The following is a 10,822-nucleotide window of genomic DNA, read 5'->3' on the forward strand; positions in this document are numbered from 1 at the left end:
TCAATATCAATCAGAATGATGCATGTTAATGTTAGATTCATTTTCCACCTAGCACACAATTCTATTGGTCAAGTATATGCTACTGTGATAACTCGAGAGATACTAAGGGTCACTTATCCTATCGCCCCAGTGAAACCTCAATTATCATGAAGGGAACTGCACCGGTAGAAGCCATCATGACCACCCAATGACAAACCCCAATGGCCATCACTACCCCTATCCTGACCTCTCCCACCTCCACAGACCACAGGTGCTCAGACTATCCAACACCCCTGTTGGCAAGGGTCATAGCATAAAGGAACAAACATCCTAGCCGCAGATAAACTATATGCAGGTCCTATCGTCTCAAGAGGTATTCCGGGTGCATCAACGTCCCATTCCATCTAGTACCCGGGTACTAGCACGGCATGGCACATACAGATCAGGATGACATACAACAGTTTTCATAATTTAAATAAATTGGGGTTCCGGTACTGGCACACCCAACACCGTAGCCTGATACAATGGTGAGTATAATATCACATTCACAACAGATCACATTTGAATAAAATGCAATGCGCACCATGCCTATAAATATATCATAGCATGCTTAAGATTCTATATTAAATATATATTCAAGCCCAACAAATCACCCAGAACCCACTCACTTAACACGGGCACCGCCGCGTGTGGTTGACATTAATCTCATCTAAGCTTCCCACTATCCATCGAGTTGGGTAGCCTAGGAATACAAAATCAATCATTAAAACATGCATAGAAGGGTCTCAGTAGAGGTGAATCTGCCCCTGACTCCATTCAGGCCAAAAGGTGAGAACAAAGCGAGCGGACCCGCAAGCGAAACTTTATACTTGAGTTCGGTGGTGCATCCATTCGACATCTGAGGCATAACTAAAAAGGAACGGATCCACGAGCGGATGTGCTTCTTGGGTCCGCCCCTGCATCCGTTCAATTCCTTAGACAGACCCGAGAGCAACTGGCTTCGGGCGAAGGCAAATAGAGTGAATCCGTGGCTTCGTCCGCTCAGGCTAAGGCGCAGGGTTTGTACTGGGCGGTCTAACAGGCGGTACCACGATTGGTGGATCCGGCCATTCGTCCGCCGATAGTCTCTTTCGAGATTTCAGAGGGCTTCAGCTCCAGCTTGAAGTTTGGAGTGCCCAAAGCTCTCAGGGACAAGGGGGAGGTGTCTAAGCCTTCCTAAGGTCATTAGGTCCTAGGCTCATTACATGGATCCAAGATCCTACAAGAGTTGGGTCACACATTGGTCCAAAGGTTGGGATTTAAGGTTCAAACTGAGGATTCATTGGCCATGGCTGCACTTGCAACACTTAGAGGCCTAGGTCTGCATCCATTAGAGCTCCCAACTAGGGCCGAGCTTCACCTTGAGTCCCTAATGAAACCTTAGGTTAGCCCTAGCTCAAGAAACCAACAAAATCAAAGAGAAATGAGGGAGAGCTAGGTTTGGGGAGCTTATCTTGGTGAGCTTCCTTCTTCCAGCCACTCTCTCCATCTCTTCTCCCTTAGGTCCGGCCAGCTTGGGAGGAGGTGTGGAGCTGCCATCCATCTTTGCATAGCTTCCACCTTCTTCCCTTCCCCTCCTATTCCTCTTCTACTTCTCCTTCTTCTTCCTTCCTCCTCCTGTTCTTTTCTCTTGTCTCTTCTCCTCCACGGTTTATGGGGGAGGGGGAGAGATAAGTGAAAGAGAGGGGTTTAGGTTATCCTTTAAGGGGTTATATGGGCGTTAGGGTGTGTTTGGTTTAGGTACCCCCAATCACTTAGTAGCCCTTATGTCTTTAAATGGGTTTTAATTAGGTCTTAGGGCTTGTTTGGCCTTAGGTATAACCATTAGGTCTATTACGTCATGTTTGGGGTGCACCCTAAGTCCATAGGACTTAATTGTCCACTAAGGTCTGTTTGGTTTAGGTTGGGGTGTATAAAACTCATTATTCACCTAAGTTAAGCCTTGTGGGCCCACCTTCATGACCCACTCAACCGATCAATGGTGAGGATAAGGGTCCACACAGTCCAAAGGTTCAATTGAGGTGCCCGGGACACGAGGGTGTGGGTCCCACAGGAAAATAATCTAAAAAGGTTAATGACAGCACGAGCAGATCTTGGAGCAGATTCAGCAAGAGTGAGTCCGTTCGTGACTCCGGTGCTGCTGTCATGGCCCAAACTTCAAGGAAAGTTACGGGGCTTTGGCCCACACTTCCAGGGCTTCAACGGGATTCTTATTATAGTATTTCCAATTCAAGGTCATCAGTGTTGACCATAGCCATAGGGCATTACCCTTTGGGTAAGGTCTGGATTGCCCTTGGGTATAAGGGCATATTTGGGGTACGGGAGTAACACTACGCACGGGGACACTGTGTCGTTGATCCTGGTAGGTATTGGGGTGACGTGTGTCATCCTAATCACCCTTTTGACTGTGCTTGTGGCATAAGCTCGGGATAGGGGCATGACACCTTCCATCTTCTTCCCTTGCCCATTAACAGACAATCAACTTGACCAAGGTCGGGGCTCAACTGGCTAACATTGTGAGGTCAAGACAAGGTCACATTTATAGTGCCGGAGAAATTAGTCTAGCCACACAAGTCTAAGATTTAAGGGATATATTTATTTATTTTATTTTCAATTTATGTATATACACAAGTATAAGTTTAATAATTGTATTTATATCCCTAGAAATGTATCCGCCATCAAGGTTAATTCAAAAACGTAGGCAAGTCTTAGGTAGGGTATACTAGGTTATTTAGAAGGTCTAAACACGACTCGGGACTCGACCTATTGGTCTAAATAAGAGTCCGGATGGACCAAGTAAAATTCCAAACTAGAATTGTTACTAGCCTGTGAGGTGTCATGAATGACCTTCAATTACACATGGTCTCTACTGATCATTCAAACTAGGTAATTCAAAATCAGAATATTATTTCCTTTCTTCTTGTCTGACTACGAATTTGGGTCCTATACGTCCTATCCAAGGTTCCTACACCCCATAGGCTTAGGCTTTTGACCAAATTTGGGTTTATTTATTCACGAGGCTTAAGGGTTTTCATTCTCAAGGGTAACTCTCTTCCTCTCACATAAGAGGGGAGCCACAACATATACTAATGCCTACCATTCCCTACTGGTTTACCCAGTTGGTGCAGGCCCTAACATTTCAATTTCAAGGCATTAAATTAAATTTAAATAATCTCCACGAATGGGCCAAATAACATGGGTGTTTAAACTAGGGTATAGGCACCTAATCATCACATATAGGTGTGGCCAAAAGGTCTACAAAATTTGGGCTCAAAATCCTAAAAGAAAATCGGACGGACTCACGGGCGGAATCATTGCTATGTGTTCGTTTGTGGCTCCATCACAAGATAGACAGGACGAACTAATGGGAGGATGTGGAATGTGAATCCGTTTGTTCGTCCATTCTCAGAAGACTAGGTTTTATAAAAATACTAAGGCGATCGGATCTTTGGACGGACTCACGAGGGTTGATCCGTTCGATGCTCCCTACAGCTCTAAGAACAAAAATTTACAACTTTGTACTGAGCAGATTCACGGGCCGAATCACCATGGCAGATCCGTTCACAGAATTTTATAAAGACAGAGCCACGAGTTTTTTAAACTCATTTTGGCTCCAAAGGAAAGGACACAACCGTAGGGAGAAAGGCTCTCCAAGGAACTTCCGTTCAAGCATCCTTGCCCCTCTTTGGTGGTTTTGGCAAGCCCAAACCCTAGGATCAATCTCTTACTCCCTCAAGGTAAGGTTCTCTCCCTATTTCTCCCTTCCTTTCTCTCTTCCTTTACATTTCTAGGGTTTTTGATGGTGTGCTTTTATCTTCTTTTCCTTCCCATGGATTAGGGATAAACATTCTAAGTTTGTGATTGTGTTTTGATTCAAGTTGTATTTTCCTACTCATGTACACATCAAAACCATGCCAAAATCGATTGAGACTAGGGTTTTTCGGTTGAACCAAGCCCTAATCGATTAATGATACTATGCTAGTGGATTTTTGTATGCCTATTGTGTCTTTTATTGAATTTAAAAGTCTTTCCAAGAATTTTAGAGATTATTTGTCATGTTTATCATGCCTGGTTGAATTACATCTATTGTTTCTAGGTATTTATTGGGATAAAATCCTCAAATTCTCAATAGTTTGAGAAAAACTCTTCAAAGGCATATCTAATTCATTATATGCCCTAAAATTTCATAGAAAATCATTCCTGTAGACACTGATTTTTGTCACCCCCTAATTGGCGATGATGACAACGGGACATGGATGATGGCTGACGCACCCCCCCTCTTTTCAAACCCAAAGATACCTGGTTCATAAGACCAAGAACCATGCTGAGCACAAAATGGCCCATTTTAGGCCCAAAAAAAGGAAAAATGGCACTGCGCGCCCACGGCGCAGTGGACTCTTCCCACGGCGCCGTGGACGCCTTCCCACGGCACCGTGGGTACCTTCCCACGGCACTGTGGGGAGGTGTACCGGATTTCCACGATGCCATGAGGGGGTGTGATATCAGCCTGCTAACATCACCCACGGTGCGGTGGAAAAGTCCCCCACGGCGTCGTGGACATCTCCACGGCGCCGTGGAAGACTTTTTCGGCCAGGAGAGAGAAAAGGTCCCTCCCTATAAATAGGAGGGTCCCCTCCCACATTTCCCAAGGAATTTTGGGTAGAGAGACCCTCCCCAAGTGATTCCTAGTATCTTTGTCTCCCTTTTCACCCTCATTTCTCCTCCTTCTCTCATGAGTGTGTGAGTATTTGAAGTTTCCTTGAGGTGGACAGATCCTTCGATTGTCCCTCTGAGTATAGAGTGCTTTGGCTCCTTAACTTTGGTATCCCATCTGTGCACGGATAACCATCGAAACTCCCCTGTTACAGACGTTATTCTGTCTGTTTACTCTTTTCCAAATCACTCAAAAGAGCCGTTACTGCCAAGAAAGAAGTAGCGTCGGTCCATTTGTCCATCTCCCCTGAGCCAGGGGCATACAACCATATAGGTATAATTATTGCATTTTTGTTGATTCAATGTAGTCCTTTCATATTTTACCGTTTTAGTCTGCATTTTTCACATATATAATGTAGTTTATTATATTAGTTCAATTCATAGCATCTGAATGTAGTTCATAATATCCCCCATTCCGGAATAAGAGAGAAACAACATTCGTCCTTATGTAGCATCTAACATAGAGAGACCGGGCGAGGTGGGTGCCTAACACCTTCCCACACTCGTAACCTGACCCCTTACCCGAACCTTTGGTTGGACCATATGGAGTCACGTAGCCCGATTCCGCTCACCACAGGTAGGGCTACACTTAATGGGTCCTAGGCCCTAACCCTAGGTGGCGACTTCTCATTAGGTTAACATATTTTAATGCATGATCCCAATCCCCTATTTATCATATATTGACAATGTTATCCACATCCATACACACACACATGTATCTCCCAAAACCCTATGTCACCAATGCACCAACAAAAGGGGCTGAGGAAACCTTCGTCCCGAAGGACCGCGGTACTTACAGTGGCGACTCCACTGGGGAGATGGTGGACAAATGTCCGCCCGAGGTCAAACTCTCGAAATAGGTGCTATCAATAAATGACAGAATGTTCTCTCTAAACTTTTATAAACAAAAAATAATAATAATAAAAGAATATAAAAAAAAATATACAAAACAAAATACAAAAAATAAATAAATAAACAAATACCATAATATATTTGTCTGGCTAACCCTTGTGTGCACTAACCGCATCATGTATAGTGCTCGAAGTGAAATCAAACGGCGAGGGTACTCCCTGTCGTGCCTTTACCCCCGGGGAGGTGAGGCACGTCATACTAAGTACTCTGAGATCGGATGATAGCCGCTTCCTGTACCACTTTCTTGCACACATACACTGCATGGGAACTCCTCTTACCCTCGTAGTTAGTCGTTGGACCCCATGAGTAGTCATGGGTAATTTGCGGCGAAGCTACAGCCCTTGATATTTACTGTACGAGTTTAGAATCACCAGCGAGGGTATTCACTAGTGTGCTGTGGAGTGCTCTGCCACTCAAAAAAGGCACTAGCTTGATTACTCTGAGTTTGTGTGACCTATTCTCCAGGTATATCAAAAGAACCACGTGCCTACAATTCGCGACCACGAGCGATAGGTATATCGGTTCTGTCAAGGGTGGCCTTGTTCTGTCCTTTGAAAGCCTACCCATTACATGCATCATGTAGGAAAATAGACCACATATGATTAGGGTACAACACAAACTAACCTTTGTTAGCTGTAAGAAAGATCGAGTTTAGGGTCATTTGACGATTAACCTGGTTTTGATATGAGATACCGCCAAAGATAAGGAATTCCATAGTCCCACGATGATCCCTCAAAGAAAAATGGAAGTCTACGTCCATATAATGGAACCTTACATGTCCCTTGAGAAAAAAAAGAAGGCATCTCATATTGACTCCAGACATAATCATCAATGACCCAGTAACTAGGATCTTTCTTTTGTTTGTTTTTTGTTGTGTTCAAAAATGCTTTGGCAATGACGGCATTCGAAGTCTGGTCTCAGAAGGAGTCTGCTGAAACTCTGATGACCACTCCGATTACTTGAGTCAAATAAAATAATAAAATGAAACAAATGTTATAAAATACAAAAAAATCATAAACAAAAAAAAAAGATAAATAAAATAAAATTCTTCTTTAGCCTTCTTAGGGTCTAAACTAGGTATTCTTCTCTCTTTCGTAGAAGCACGATTCCGTCCTTATCCACCTGGGTTCGACGCAATGGAAGGTTGACTCGAGCCAGCCCACCATTCTCCTCAAGATCCTTGATTCCTTCTCATTCTTCTAGTTCATCTTCTGAGATATCACTTATGAGTAACATGAATCCTCCAGAGGATCACCTGTCTGAAAGTCACGTCGAAGATCGAGTGGATAGGCTGCAAGTAGACATGGCCGAAATGCGGTAACTCATGGCACAACTAGTTCAGTCGGTCAATGAACTATCTAGGGGCAGATCCATAGCTGGACCAGCAGAGCAAGAAGTTCGAAAAACTAACCCCGCAACCCTCAAGACTCCAATCATCATACCAGTAGAAGAAGGGGAAGATAGCCACCCTATGGACCCTCCTGAGACTGAAAGGGAGAAGTAAATGAGAGAAAAAGTAGCCGAGTTGGAAGTGGTTGTCAAGGGCAAAGTCAAAGAAAGAGATGAAGAAGACCTGATGTTCTTTCCCGAAGGGAAAATCCTTGTAGATTTCAAATGGAAATTGGATAAGTTCGATGGATCGGGAGATCCTAGGGCTCATCTCAAGATTTTTGCCACCATTGCCAGATCATGGGGACTTTCTGAAAATCAAATGGGACAGGCGTTCTTATATTCTTTGGCCGGATCTGCCTTGAGGTGGTTAACCCAGCTCGATCACACCTAAACCCAGTCATGGGCCTCTGTGGTTAAAGCCTTCACTCAGCAATATTCATACAACACTGAGATGGATATTACTCGAAGAGAATTGGAAACCTTGAGGCAAGAACCAAGTGAAGAGTTCTCAAACTACATCATGCGGTTCAGGGAGAAGGCTGCGAAAATGTGGAACCGCCCTACTGAGGAGGAGCAGGTCGAGATATTGTTAGAAAATCTGTATGGGGAGTACCATAAGAAGATATACTACCAGCACATCAAAACATTTGATGCTCTTCTGACAATCGAGAAGAAGATTGAAGATAAGATCTTTAAAGAAAGGCAGAATCAGGGTATGACCCGTGAAGCAGCAGGAAGCTATTCGACAAGGAAAAGCCCAAGAGCCAAAGGAGGAAATGCTGTAGGGACAAGCAGCCAGGCGGCAGAAGTCCAGGTGGTAGCCACAGGATCCACCCCTCTCGTGATCCAAACTGAATCTGAAGCACCCAGGAGGAATTTCAACTTTGAAGGAATGATGCCCTTGTTGTTATTCACCAAGCTCAAGAAACAGGGAATGATCAATTTCGTTCCTCCTAAGCCTGTGGATTTGAACAATCTACCTACCTGGTATAAGCCCAATCTGTACTGTCATTACCACGACCAACAAGGCCATCATACGGATAGATGCCTAGCTCTTAAGCATGCGATCCAGGACTTGATTGACGAGGGTAAAATTGAACTTCAGAAGAAGCAGCCGCCAAATGTCACCACAAATCCTCTACCTAACCATGGAGTAAATATGCTTCAAGAGGATGCCGAGCAAGCAGATCCTACTACCTTGATTCATCCAGTCGGGAAGAGGAAGCTAATGAAGGCACACGTCTATATAGCAATGTTGACCAAGAAACTTAAGGAGGAAAAAGAACCACAGATTCGACAAGAGGTGTCTCAGGAAGTGGATCGGCCCGATTCCCCTTTCTATAATCCAAAGTCAGAAGGTGCCACATGGGTAGAATACCAGATACCTGCATGGAAAATCTCACAACCACTGGTGAAGGGGACCTATTCCCCAGAGTCGTCTACGGGATCAGTGAACATGCTGCAGGAAGAGACACCATTCCAAGATCCTACCACATTGATCCAGCCCATCCCGTGGTATTCAGGAAGAGATGAGTAGTCACGGCAAGCACGGGTAGAAAGGATGCAGATTTGCGTTTTTTGCGCCCGAACCAACTGTGACGGGAATATCCGAACAGGCGGGCAACCATGTGACCAAGGTAGAGGTATAGCATCCATCAACCGGCTTCGAAAGTTGGATTTCTTGGAGTATGGATTAGAGGGTCTCAAGATAATGACACCATTGTGCAAGTATGGTTTCTCATCATCCAAAATATCTCACCTGGTTCCTGAAGAAGAAGAAGGGACGAAATCACCAGTCACACCTCGGCTCCTTAAAGCGGTTTCAAGCACTAGCTATTGGACAAGCTCGACTAAAGAAGTCTCTCTTGCCCATATAGGGGGAGATATTGACAATAGCTCAGATGAGGAAGACGACCAAGATATCCACGAGGGATGGATAGAGTATGCCGAGCAAAGTCCAACGATGGAGGATGAAGGAGTAGCAGCGATGGATTGTGTAAATAACATCGGAAGCGATGATGATAATGACCCTACCAGCCTTATTCAACCCGTATCATCAGATGAGTATGAAAGCAGAGATGATGAGGAGATATCATCTCCAGAGGTTCCCAGAGGTGATTGGACGGTGTCCAGAGAAGATTTCGAGCGTTGGAACATGAGCATCTTCTATCAGGTCGCAGATATACTCGATGTTTCCACCCATACTCAAGAGATCTGATACAAGGCTACTTCTCTATTTCCAGATCTGGTGTGTAGTAACTTCGCAGCACGTTGTGAGAGCTTGGTGATGCCAAATGAGAGCGATGAACTCGCTCGAACCCTCTATGAGCTGAAAAATATGACTTGGTTAGTCAATGCTTTGGCCTGTGATCTGTTCGGAACTCCTCCAGAAGACCTGGTCTTGTATTCAGATTCATTCTCCTATCCAGATACACCCCGAAGAAGTGAAACATGGGACGCATGGATCAATGATATCAGCCTCGGGGAATTTCAGATTGACCCCACCAGAGGTATCTTTCCTATGGACATCGATGATGAAGGGGAAGAGCCGTTGGAAGAAGAACAATCATCTGAAGAAGTTGAAAGTGAGCAAGAATCTACATCAGAGGAATCCAATGTTGAAGTGTCTGAAGGGGAAGAAGAAACGGAGGATGAGGAACCTTGGCAACCAAGGACACGTCTGGAGAAGTATGAGAACATTTGTGGACCCATACCATGGGAATTATCATTCCGGGTGAACAAGATCCACCGGGATGTAGATAAAATCCAGGAAACACTCATGAGGACGGTGGTCTTGGATGATAAGTACCAGGAGGAGCTTCAACAGCTGGAATCTGTTAGAGAATAGTGGGCGCTCCCTCAAGCAATTCGCCATTTGGAAAACTCTGTAAAGTTAACTTTGGCCTTGACACAAGACCTGTGTGGGACTCCTCCCTCGTCTCCGTATCAGGGTGACAGAGAATACCGCGCATGGGCAAGAGCACATGATGATTTCTATATGTGTCATGTCAATGAGGGAGAAGCAGTAAATGACCCAACAGGGAATATCCACCCAGTTATTTCAACCCAAGAAAAGAGGTTTGAAAGTTCAATTTCTCAAGGAGAAAAGAAGGATCGCAGCTTCTATGAGTCATTGACGGAAGCAAGGAAGATGTACCAAGCGGCTTCGGAAGCCTTTCATGCCATTGGCCAATTGATACGAGAAGAACCCCATACGATCCAAAGAGTTCTTTGGCGAGAAACCCTGTCGGAATCCTAAATCAAGCCCGGAAGCCTATCGTGGCCTTGTTTGATGAAGGAGGTAAAACCCAAATTTTTCCCAAGGGTCCTCTTATCATCACTGATAGTGACGAAGAAGATGGGGACTTTTGCCCAGTCCGGTTGGTCATTAAAGAAAGAGAGTCAGAGGTGGCCGAAACTTCAAGAATAAAGAGTTGACGTGGAAAAATATCGGTCTAGCCATCCACGGCAGCTTGTTGAGCCGAAAATCGAGTACTAGACCAATTGAAGAAAGCCCAAGCCAACATCTCAATCTGGGTTTATTAATGGCATCACCAACCCACCGAGAAGTCGTTCAAAGCTCTTACCAAGATTCAAGTGCCCATAGAAATGGGGCCTGAAGAATTATCTCACATAGTGGGGGCCACTTATGCCATTCAGTCACTCTTTGTCTCAGAAGAGGATTTACCCCCAGGAGGAAAGAATCACAATCAGGCACTTTACATTATGGTGGAATGTAACAAAAATCAGGTCCCCCAGGTTCTGATAGACAATGGGTCCGCCCTCA

This window comes from Telopea speciosissima, chromosome 11 (genome assembly GCF_018873765.1).
Source record: "Telopea speciosissima isolate NSW1024214 ecotype Mountain lineage chromosome 11, Tspe_v1, whole genome shotgun sequence".
Lineage (NCBI taxonomy): Eukaryota > Viridiplantae > Streptophyta > Magnoliopsida > Proteales > Proteaceae > Telopea > Telopea speciosissima.